This window comes from Daktulosphaira vitifoliae, unplaced genomic scaffold, assembly GCF_025091365.1.
Source record: "Daktulosphaira vitifoliae isolate Bord-2020 unplaced genomic scaffold, ASM2509136v1 Scaffold_5, whole genome shotgun sequence".
In the NCBI taxonomy this organism is placed as follows: domain Eukaryota; kingdom Metazoa; phylum Arthropoda; class Insecta; order Hemiptera; family Phylloxeridae; genus Daktulosphaira; species Daktulosphaira vitifoliae.
The window spans coordinates 15771581-15781214 of record NW_026099576.1 but is presented as its reverse complement, the minus strand read 5'-3'; the positions used below and the strand labels follow the sequence as shown (position 1 = coordinate 15781214).

General features: G+C 31.1%; 1 protein-coding gene across 1 annotated transcript in view; it reads left to right on the top strand.

Annotated features, from left to right (window-relative positions):
• The first annotated feature begins 495 nt into the window (after positions 1–495).
• Positions 496–9634, top strand: part of LOC126907078 (THAP domain-containing protein 11-like) — a 33799-nt gene continuing 24660 nt past the window's right edge. Inside the window, exon 1 of the mRNA XM_050688104.1 lies at positions 496–623. The gene's annotated coding sequence lies outside the window, so the exon portion shown is untranslated. The remainder of the gene's footprint in view (positions 624–9634) is intronic.

Genomic DNA, 9634 nt, shown 5'->3' with positions numbered 1-9634 from the left:
GTAATGCCTTTAAAGTTAAAATGATCGAGCGACCAGGAAACGACCACTCCGCCCACTGCCCGCGAAGATTATGATTTTTTGCGAGTAGGAAAAAATAAGTACATTGTAGTGGTTCACAGCGTAGTAGAATACCATTAAAACGCATCAGACCAATAAGATTAATAGGTTAAACACAAGTGGGACAGAAGTCGAACGTTTTAAAATAAGTGCATCTATTGGAATACAAGAACTTAAAAGTATGGTCTATAACTTATAAACCGTGTTCGGTTACGATTTCGTTAATTCCGGTGCATTATGAAAAAAATAGTGAAATGTATAATGTTTTTTAAATTCGTTTTTTTTTCTATTTACACGGTGTGTTATTATTGCAAGAGACAACATCTGTGTAATTAATTTACAAGAGTAGAAATGTTCAAGCATCCTGTACATTTATTAAATAGTTTTTGTTAAGTATTCGATTGCTGCTTTGTGGGGTTCCGCTTGAATGTTTCTTATTGACACGAGACAGTTTGTTCAGCTCTTCATTATTAAGTAATAGGACGTGTATTATCGCCATCGGTCGAACTTGTTATTTATGATGTTCGACTGCGTTCAGTTGATGTTATCACATTTGTGCTGCGGTGGTACGTATTAATAGTCTTGGCTAAAATAAACTGTTCACTATTACTAATAGAAAAAAAATCATAAGTCATTTTATACTTGTATTTGTTTTCTGAGTCGGATCGATATTTCCATTTTTATAGTTTTTGTCCTTCACTAATTTCTTGCAAAATATTGTTGACAACAACAAGTAAAGCTCAGCAGTTCCGTTTAGTGCGTTTCAAATATCAACTTTATCTGTATCGAATAATCGCTACGTGCGACTGAATTAGATTAAACTGGTAATTATTTTCCAACGCATGTAGACTGTGTGCGTGTGGATAGCGAATACTCAGACGGGACCAATTAAAACAAAATAAAACGTACACGTATAGATAGATTGTTATTTATAAATATTTAATAAATGTAGACAGACCGGTAACATGATACGAATCTACTGTAATATATCATAAATACAAAATATTCTGTATATAGATCGTTCATATGATACTGGCCTTTTCTGGTAAAAGAAATATCAATATCAGCCAATACAAATATAATCATTTGCAAAGATATAGCCGTGTGAGCCTAACCGACCGATTTTAATTTTCATTTAGCCCTTCGTGTCTCTAAATGTGAACTGAACGCTATTGCTCATGTTAGATATTCATGTTCGAGCTTCAATGTAAAGATACACAAATATTATTGAAACGGCAGTGTACCTGAAATCCGGGGTGTGTTTTATTTTCCGGGACATCTACAATTAATATATAATAGGCCTCATTAAAAATATAGATAGTTGAAAAAGATTACTCGACTTTTCGTTTGCCATCTACATTAAGTTCTTGAATCTAGTAATTATTTTGACAAGCGCCCTAATCGTCATAACTAGTTTTACGTTTAATAACATTTCTTTTAATAAATGAATGAGAACCAATAATCTATTTATGCTAGTTAAACATCTCTTTTTAACCATTAAAAGTAAAGTTTTACACAGTGGTTTAAAATTCACTAATCCAATAGTTGAAATAAACGAGTATTGTTAAACAATATGATACGATATAACGAAAACCGCATATTACTAAGGTAATAGTACCAGCTCAGTGTGTATGATTAATTTCGGTATATCACAAAGTAGTCCGCAGGAATTCTTCAAGACAAGGCAAACATTTTATTTTTTAATATTTGGCTTCACTATCCGACTAACTACGGCCAACTTTGTCGGAAACGAGATGACAGGGGCTCTTGCTTTAGGCATCACACGTTTTTAGAGACCAGGTGTAAAGAAATATTTATAAGGGGAAGATCATTTGATAGTATGTTAGATCATGTAATAATTGTTAGCCCTACGATTAATAATTAAATATGGTAGAGATGACACGTTTTCTTTCTCAATGTCAAGTTAGCTTACAATACTTGGCAGCATTAATTTCAATTAATTGCTATGCAATTTTAAGTTCTACATGTCGAGATAAGATGAATTCTAATTCTGACAATTATAATCGAATTTAATTAAAGTAAAAAAGTTCTATTTTGAGAAATTTAATAATAAAAAACGATTATGAAAAGTAATTGTACAAAAAGTTAAGAAAGGAGTAACTGTTTCTCTTTGCCCCTCTCCCTCCGATGACGACAATGGTAAAACAATCATCGAAAAACGATAATAAATATAATAGATTTTTCACTTATTAACTTTAATTATTTGTCTCGAGTTGTATTTCTAAGGTCAATAACGTATTTTAACGGTTATTACTGTGTGCAGGTGTCATAGAACAGATAAAAAGTCCTTAGGTTTTGTACGCTATTGATATTGTAGATTTCGAAATGGTTTTTTGGAAAGTGTATTGACAAATACCAATGTAAATGTATGTTAATTTATTCAGACCCCTAAAAATGTTAGTTTTAATCATGGTCACACATTTAACAGTTATGGCAACTGTCTGAATTTGGCCACTCACATTTGGCACGGGTCATAAATTGAAATTTTATTACTAAACAAAAATAAATTAAGATTTAATGATTGTAATATTGTTGAATGACTACTAATATACAAAAGATCTCGGCAAAAATAATAAATTAAAATAATTAATTCTAGAGAGGATTATTCGTGTTCATTGTATCTGAAACGGAGGAAAAAAAGTTAAAAATATTTTATTGAAAAAATGTGTTGCTCAAGGGATGCGCGAAAATTAATTCTCACGGTAATTCCTAGACTGCTACTTGATTTATTTATTATATGTACATCGTCGGCGACCCGATGGTACCTACTTGTACGATACCCACATTTACTTAAGTGTGAGAACAATACCGTGGGGAGGGTCAAAGACCACGCGCTACTCTGTTTCGGGTACCCCAAATGTTTCCTGTACGTCCGGTTTTTTGGTGAAGTTGGCCCGTTAATTGAAAACACCATCGCAACGGTACGATCGTGTTAAAGGCAAACGTTGTACACGCCGAATTACCTGTAATAATTTTCATTTCACCGCAATAATTTCACGCTATAATTTACCACCGAACTGTTGTGTGGATAAAATATTTGTTTTTATTAAATAGGAAACGACAATGCTGATCGCTGAAACGTGAGTAATCCTATTCGTGTGGGGAGCCGTACGTTGTTAAACAAATGACCGACCGGCGTAGACAAATGAAATAACTACCGACTGATAAGTCATTGTTTGACAATGGGCTAATAGAGGAAAACATTTAATAGCTCCAATTCTAGTCGCGTATTAGCTAAATCGGCTGTGTCATGACACTTTCCTTGTACATTCGTATATTCTCAATTTACTAGATTTTTATTCTCATTTTATACCTTTTCGATAAACCACTCGCACAAAGAAACACCAACCCGCCAGACTGGTATCTTGTGGAAGCTAACGGGTACGGAATCTCTTGCGTTTGCTAATATTCAGAAATTTTACGATCCCGTTAGTTTTCTTTGTCTTCCGATCAATGGTCGACCAACAGACCGGTGGTCTGTGGAAAAGATGCCGAGCGTACATGTCCACCTGCAAATATGTATGCGGTTATTTTTTATGATGAAAATTTTAATGTAGTCCTTTAACCGTTCGGTTAACGTGCGTCAACACTTATTATTTCAAAGCTACCTCCAAGATTCGGATATGGGAGCAGAATGCAAAATTCGTACGCGTTTCACCGTCTATTGTTCTTATTTGGACAAAGCCTCGGGTTCTTGCTTGCCAGACGCTTAAATTGTGTAAGAGTAATTTAAAAAATACTTTTGTGGCTGTCTATACACGCATTTGAACGACTGAGTTTTTAATACGTACTCTTAGGTTCTACAAACCGCTGACGATGGCGTTTCCCCTCGCGTCTTTACTTTGCTGTTATAGTATGCAGCTCATTGGTTTAATCGATTTTAGTCCCCTCAAAAATCACTTTTTTGTTCATCGTGCCATACTACCAAAAGTAATAATAATGTAAAAACCAATTCAGTCAATTTGAGAAGAAAAATCGTATTATGAGTTATACCTGTCAAAATTGACATGCCTAGGGGCCGATAAACAGAGATATTCACCAAAGGTACGCGCGGCGCACTACTTAGGCTATTTAATCAATAAAGGAACCTCTGACATAATAACGGCTATGGTTTATTATCTCTTCTTTTTTTTTGTTCATTATTTTATTACCGTTGGCAATCAGACATGTACATTGTACGTTGATTTGTCTTTGAGTTTTAGCACGCGATTATCTGTTTTTAGAAGCCCAATGGGAAGGTGACTGTGACGGGGGTGGATCGTCCACTAACAAAATGCCTCGTACAAAGGAGCCGCAAACCGGATGCGCCTTGTAATTTCTACCGAACCTCATTATTAATTTGATCCTTTTGTTGATTCGACTCTAATTGAATAATGCGCACGTATCCCACACCACACTCGTTTTCTAAACGTTGTGGTTGGACCGACTGATCAAGTATGGTAACATATATGTTTTATATGTACACAAGTAGTCGTACACCTTCAAACGAAAACATTTTTATAAGATTATTAATAATTGAGCAAACGTGTATTCGACCTACTTAAAACTGCCTAAAAAAAAAAATTATAATAATAATAATAAATTCATTTTAATCGCACAAAGGGCGTCAGAAAGAAAAAAACGAGTTGCTACATTTTTAGTTTGAAATACATGTTAAAAAGAAAGCCACATGTTAAACAAATTATACTGAAAAGTTAAAAAAAAAAAATCATTCGCACAAATAGTTCTCTATTTGACACAGCTACTATCATATTAAAGACTGTTTTGAAAAAGAACACGACTAGAAATATTGCAGGAAATTTGAAGTTTGTTTTTTAACTGATACTGTGTCTTTATGTGAATTTTATCAAGTAAATTAATGCGTCAACACACATCCTAGAAAAAAGTTGCCCGGTTCACTCGTGGTCGACATAGACCCGTTTAAGAGCCAGATGATTTTTATTTACTGTAAACACATGTCGTTTTTATTTTTGATTCAGTATTGGTGCGAATTTATTCAAATTTTTTGTTTGACAGAAACCAGAATCTATTTCTCGGCGCAAATTTCGGTTAATGCCGATTGTATTTTTGTTCAGCCTCAAGGCGAGATACAATTTAAACTTGTCTAGAAATTATAATACGTTTATTTGTTACATGTGTTTACACAAACAACATACGCAAAAAAAAAATTAAGTTTCTGGTTACGATCAATAAAATTCAGTAGATCATCGATCGTTACATTGCATTTTTATAAGACTAGCTATGGGACTAGTTAGGGAGTTAGGGTCTATTTAAACCTATTGTAACAATACAAAATAAGTATTATTCTTTATAATTGAGTTGCGAAAATTATGTTTTTTTTTTTTAAATTTAAGGGTACAGTTCAAGTTATTACTTTTGGAATAATGTTACTTATTGTTTTTTCCATGAATACAATAATAGACGTAGAACATTGATACTAAGATAAGTAGCGCAAAAAACCATCACAATCGTTATAATACATAGTAAATTTTGATAATATCTTATAAGCAAATTGATAAAACCAAATAAACGTTTTTATTTATCATGTTGACAAAAATAAAAATAAAAAAGTTCTTAAAAACATTTTTTTGTCTTAATTTTTCTTAAAATCTTTTGGCTCGGAAAAGGTTAATAAAAATCAGAATTAAAATTCATCTATGTGTCAATTTGCATATTTAAAAAAAATAAATCAGGGCTATAGCCTTCTAGACTCAGTTTTCGTGCAACTCTAACGTTAATTCAACATTTTTTACTTTGAAAATTCTAGTTCTAGATGATTACACATATATATTTGGATGGCAAATGAATATGTAAGAGGTATTGTAAACTCTATAATTACTTTAAAAAAATTGAATAAAAGACTAATATGAACCTTGAGTTTTACTTATTTCATAGTCAATTGAGATTATTTATGGTCTCTAGCTTAGTTCAAGCCCGTTGGACATGTCAAGATTAGAATAAGTAAAAATAAAGTATGATTCGATTCTTATAAAGTCACATTATTTAATTCTATTATAGAATTTGTAGTTGTTTGTTTAAATTACCATAGGTAGCTGAATTTAAAAATAAACATTGACGATGCACGTTTGTTGCAATACGCACAAAAAAAACAATGTTTTCATTTGAATACTTTCAGTTTTGTTTGAGGAGACGAGACGAATAAATATTTATTAGCATTTTACACCTCAAATTTATGAGTTGCGTGCAATATTTAATAAGTCGGTAAATAATAGGAGTCATGAATGACCGCAGTGCATGTCAAAACGAGCTGTGCATTCGACTGAACCTGTCGACTGCATAAGATTACACTGAGCTGCATTAGATACTTGCCGCGGTGTGTTTCACTAATTGCACGTGAATTATCATTTTATTCACGTTTATGTGTTACAAGTATATTATATCGAATGTTAATAGAATATTGCAAACTCGAAAGAAAATAATTAAACCATTGTAATATAAATAGTGTATTGGTGATGGAACATTGGGCGAGCCGCGGGAACTAAAAAAATATCTAATCAATTATCTATATCGTTTACTTTATTAAAGATATTTTACCGGTGTAATTCACCTAAGTAAATATTTTTATAAAAGTTTAGTTAACAAAACCTATTGTAAACACTCTGTACTAAGTTTTACTTGAACTATTTATGGAACAAAATATTGTTATGCTCTCTTAAGTTAAAATCGTTCAAAACAATAATTTAATTTTTCAACTGTGGAACGATCTAAAACCATCTTAATTGTAATTTAATTACGATAGTATCACTTAAACCGATTAAAACAAATTAGATGTTTTTATAATCGGCTAATATTCGATAGCTAATCTCTCGACGTTTGGCACATTAATTACATGTAATTAAATGTGAACAGCCGTATCGCTTCTTTTGTTTAGTGTGATCGTTGGGCATCTAGTCGTATTCCATTGGTTTCGAGTAGTTATTTCGTTCAATGGGTCGTCATATTGTTACGAAGCCCAATAAGTAAATTTATATTCATTTTTCGCATGTTGTGCAGTCGACGGGAAAACGTATCTTTAAATAGCGTTGTCTGTAAACAATAATATTATATATCGGTCACGTTAAATTCCATGTATGTACAACCGCAATGGGTTCTTAATCCGGATTACTAATGGGCTACAATGACAGCTGTTTGCGGTATAAATGCTAAACAGACTGTACATAAGACACCTATTGTGTTACAAAATCTTTTATTTTTTTTTATTTTTACTTCGAATTCGAGTAATCGAGATTAATTATGTACACAAGTAGTCAATGACGGATAACAAATACACACGTGTGTTTGCTCTAGGGTGTAGAAGGAAGGGAAGAGATAACTATTGGGAAAAAAAAAAAAAACAAATCGAAGACAATTCATAAGTATTTCCGATTACGTTTATTATGCTCAGTCAACACTAATATAGTGTTATAGATGGAAGAATGCGCTATAAAATAGTCTGAAAATTCCGTCGAATTACATTTTATCCACAAGTACCGGCAATTAAAAAATAAAAATTTCATACAATTCTTTATTTACAATATTTTGTTTGATTTGACAGAAATCAAGCTACGAAACCAACTTAAGTTACTTTAAAATATATTTCATAAGCTATTTTCAATATCATTAAATATTTAAAACTTATGTATTTACCAAGTGATGAATTTCTAAGAATAGTTGTTCGAAATTTCGTTTTGACGACAACAATTTTAAAAAAATATGGCTTTTAATCGATTTTAATGTAAAATAATATTCCACAGAACACGTAATATATTCTTCTACAACAGTGTAACATTTCCTGGACAATCTATACAGTTATAGGTAATAAGTACAAGCAGTAATAAATTATACGCATAAAGTGGTATTAAATGAAAAATAACTAGCATTTTTCGCAATAATCATTTGTCAATATAAATTAATTGAATTTTTCAATATTCTCATATCTCTGATATCGCTATAGTGGTAATTACAACGACCTAAATAATTGATAATGAATGGTTTGGATTTTAAATTGAACTTGGATAGACAATATCCGTCTACGCTGTACCTTTATAGTGTAAAAAAAACTAAATAGTAAAATATAATTTAAAACACGAGTTTCTTCGAAATGAAATATTAATAACGTATAATTGTAGTCAGCATTAGACACGGAGAAACATACGGTTCGAACGTATGGAGAAAACCAATTAGATATTGCTAAAAACGTACATCAGTTAAATAGAAGAAGTTCAAACGAATAAAATATAATCAATTAGGTAGCCCCGTCCTCGAAACTTCACTTGACAAATTATTGAATAAAATAGTAATGACAGGATTCATAATAGTTTTATAATATTTTTAAATAAAAAAATTAATCAATTAAAAACCGGATTGTCGTCACCTGTACACCACTGGAACACTGTTCCTTTCAACATACATTAACGTTATTATTTTTTACGGGAACTCAATACACATCGATTCAGGTTTTAGTGATTTGTGAACGATTCTACGCGTGTGTCGCATTCCCTCCTTTCAATTCCCCGACTTCTTTACTGGACTTCCGTCGGGTATGACAATTTATTGTTTTTGGTCATTGTTACTTTCAGTTAACATGCACAATAACATTGATGTCTTGATAAGTTTCATTTAAGATCGACACATTTTTATTGAATATATAAATGATAAGTTATTTCCATATGAGTTTAGAAAATGAACACTTAGCAGTCGATTTTAATCAACTGATGAAAATATAGACCTAATATTTAAAAATAGAACTAACAACTAAATGGATAGAATACTTAATCGAACAAATTATCATTTGTTGTATTCACATATTTTTCGGGTTTATAGTAAAATAAAAAGTGACTAACATATGTAAGCAATCGAAAGATAAAACCAAAATAACCTAATTTTTAATATTTTTATTTGTTTTTAAATCTAGTTACTAAAAATTAGATACAAAATTACTGCAATAATTATTAAATAACTCTTTTGATTAAATATAATTATGCTTTTACATACGATGAAAACGAGTTCCAGTGAATTAACAACAGTGGTATAAAAATTAGCATATAGAAATAAAATTAGAAAAAAAAATAATAACGAAAATTGTATCACCTGTTTGAATTCGGTTGATTTATACTAATATTTCATTTTTATATATTAAGTATTTATACTTAAATACTTATTTTATTATTTAACAGTACTGTCTCCGACTAAATTTGAACGCGGAACACACATGGGCGCAATTAAAACAAAAATTCTGGGGGTGTTGAAATTCAGTTATGCTTACCAACTGAATACATTCCTTACATTTTATCATTTTCTATTGTTCAAATAATTTGTTATTAAGTCGTTACAGGTATGTAAAAAATGTATAAAATATCTGTTTTTTTCCAATTATTATTGTCAAACGTATAGACTTGAAAAGTTTTTGTATATGTTTATTGACCGGAAAGAACATAAAACAAACACTTATAGTACATTTTATCATATTTTGACTAGTCAATGAATTAAAAAATAAAATCATAAATTTATAAGTTGAAAAATAGTGTCAGATAAAATCTAAACTGGACAAGACTTT